The following is a 3,045-nucleotide window of genomic DNA, read 5'->3' as shown; positions in this document are numbered from 1 at the left end:
ATGGATGGAATCATCAGATTGAGTTGATTCATATAGATGGGGCAATTATAGGTGCGACCCACCGTTATAAATGATGGTCCCGATCAATGATTGGTGCCTTTTCTAATGTGAGCCCCATTTTTGAAACAGTCGATAATACGGTTATGGTTTAGGAGCATCTTTTCAAAGCAAATTTCCAAAGTGGTAAGCAATCAAAAGTGGATTAATAAGATGGACAGTGCATATCACTGGTCGCACCTTTAAGTAAATTGAATAAGACCCATCAATTTGTTTCAGCGACCAATCAATTGTTCCAATTGAGTTTTTTTTTTTTTTTATATTTAAAATAATAGTGACGGATAATGAAAGGTGGAGCCCACATAATTGGTAATTTTTATCACGGACTGGACTTCTTTCTAATATAATCAATATGGAGCAACCATCTTCTAGTCCATGATGAGATAGGATTGTTTCATCAAAGCAAGTTTTGAAAGGGTGAAGGGGATGAGATTCAAATGAGGGTTGAAGATGATGGACGGTTTAAAGTTGCTCGTGAGTTAGTAGTGTCCAAAATTTATGAAACCATTTAGATTTATAATATAATTTTTATATCACATAATCAATTTCATCAATGGCCTATTAGCTCAGTTGGTTAGAGCGTCGTGCTAATAACGCGAAGGTCGCAGGTTCGAGACCTGCATGGGCCATTTTTTTAGCTAAACTTTTAGATCTATTTCTTTTATTAGTTTTATTTTATTTTTTATAGGTTTTTGCTATTATTTTTATTTTTTGCTTTTTAGATCCATTTTCTTTTATTAGTTTTTTTTTTTATTATTATTATTTTTAAAGTTTTTTCTATTAAATCCAACTTGGTCTGGAATAGTTTGACATGGTTTGGCTAGTTGGTTTGTTGAATCCGGTCGGTGGCCAATAATATCTGGTCAGTGTCCAATTAGTTTTACCATAAACACTGCTTGGTCCATGTTAGTTCAGCTTCGAACAGGTCTGAACGAGGATGGAACCAAGCCCAACAAAGCTAAACTGGCCCCACCAAAGACAGGCTTAGCTAGATTCAAGTCAAAAGAGTTATTTATTTATTGAGGCCGGATCCACTACGCAGCAGTGTAGGTTAATGGAAACACACATAGGGGTTAGTTGGGTCTTTTCACAAAAGAGTCACGAGAAGACATTAAAAAAAAAAAAAACTCATAGCATCGGTTGTTTGGGAGTCTACGTCGTCAACATAAGTAACGAATATTAAAATTCATATTACAACTTTATTTCTGAAATTTGTAGGTGCCTTTAGAAGGTTGAAATGGGCCCACCTATATTAACATCGTTGATCGACATCGTCCATTAGAATTTCCATCTCCTTTTTAATTATTGAAAAAAAAAAAAAACGAGATAGATCAGAGTGGTAAGTGGGCGGTAAAAGGTATCATTGAATGTTTACTTTTGAAATCATTATTTCGACTGTTTTCTCTAGTGTCTTCCACCTAAGCTTTGGATATACTTCATCCTGGTTTACAACCCTAAAACAAGCTGAAAAATTAGATGAATGGCATGGATGAACCATATGCATTCACTGTGGGCCGCCGAGTTCAACGTGCATTCGAAGGGCCTATGGTGCAAGTCGGTGGGGATCAGTGCCGGTCTGTGCCGGTGTAGGCTTCAAGTGTGTCCGGATTCTCTATTTTGTAAAATAATGTCTTGGATATGCAATGATTCCTAGTCTGGTGAAGGACTTTGGTGTGCTTTCCAAGAGGCTGAAGTGCAACTTGGAGTCCATCGGTGTTATCGGTGTGGATCAATGTCAGTCGATTTGTGTCGGTGTGGGGTTCGGGTGTGTCTCCATACCCTGAGATAACATCTTCTCAAGTAGATACATACCCATTCTTACTTTGATGATTGAGTTCGGTGTGCGTTTGAAAGGGCTGCAGTGCAACTCGAAGTCGATTGGTGTTGTCGGAGGAGTTGTTAGTCGATCTATGTCGGTGTGGAATTCAAGTGTGTTCGAAGTCTTCGTGCCTTGAGATAACATCTTCTAAAGTGGATACACACCAATTTCCAGTCCAGTGAAGGAGTTCGACGTGTGTTCGAAGGGGGCTGCAATGTAACAGAGAGTTAATCGGTGTTGTCGGAGGTAGAGCTGAACATGAACTGAGCTAGCTCGGTTAACTCGCTTGGCTCGGCTCGGATAAGCTTGACTCAGCTTGACTCAAAGCTAGGTTTAGGCCGAGCCAAGCTGATTTTTTGAGCTTGAAAGAATTTAGAGCCGAGCTCGAGTTGGCTTGAGTTCGACTCCACTCGGCTCGAAGCTCAGTCTAAACTTGACCCGATTTGGCTCGACTTGACTTAGCTCGAGTTATAACTTAATTATATAAAATTATATTTACATATATAACTTAATTAACATATTATATTTTATATTATATATAATATAAAAAAAAGGGCCCGTTTGTATAAAAATTAAAAAGAAAATGCTCAACTTGAAAGCTTAAATCTGAACTTGGCTCAAAAGCTTGAGCTCGAACTTTGCTTGAACTTAGCTTGAGCTGACTCGAGATGGCTAGTCAAGCTCGAGGACCGAGTCGAGTAAAAGTCAAGTTAGGATAGGTTGCTGGCCGAATTGAGCTGAGTTGTGCCAAACTTGACTCGGTTTGGCTCCTGTACAACTCTACTTGAATGGGTTCGATGTCAGTCAATCTATGTCGGTGTGGGGTTTGATTGTGTTCGGAGTATCCATACCCTAAGATAATGTCTTCTGAAGTGGATACGCACCGATTCCTAGTTCCGTGAAGGAGTTCAATGTGTGTTCGAAGGGGTCGCAATGTAACTCGAAGTCGATCGGTGTTGTAAGATGGATTCTATGTTGGTATGGAGTTCGAGTGTGTTTAGAGTCTTTGTACCCTAAGTAATATCTTATCAATTAGATATGAACCCATTTCCAGTTCGGTGGAGTAGTTAGACCTGTGTTTGAAGGGACTGCAGTACAACTCAGAGTCAATCAATGTTATCGGTGGGGTTTAGTGTAGGTCGGTCTATGTCAGTGTGGGGTTCAAGTGT

General features: G+C 39.4%; 1 non-coding gene across 1 annotated transcript; it reads left to right on the top strand.

Annotated features, from left to right (window-relative positions):
- Positions 1-612: 612 nt before the first annotated feature.
- On the top strand, positions 613-686 carry TRNAI-AAU (transfer RNA isoleucine (anticodon AAU)). Its single transcript has one exon. It is a non-coding gene; the product is annotated as a tRNA-Ile (tRNA).
- The last annotated feature ends 2,359 nt before the right edge of the window (positions 687-3,045 follow it).

The sequence above is a fragment of the Magnolia sinica genome, chromosome 13, assembly GCF_029962835.1.
Source record: "Magnolia sinica isolate HGM2019 chromosome 13, MsV1, whole genome shotgun sequence".
Taxonomy (NCBI): Eukaryota; Viridiplantae; Streptophyta; class Magnoliopsida; order Magnoliales; family Magnoliaceae; genus Magnolia; species Magnolia sinica.
The sequence above is the reverse complement of the archived record's forward strand: the minus strand, read 5'-3'. Positions and strand labels throughout refer to the sequence as shown.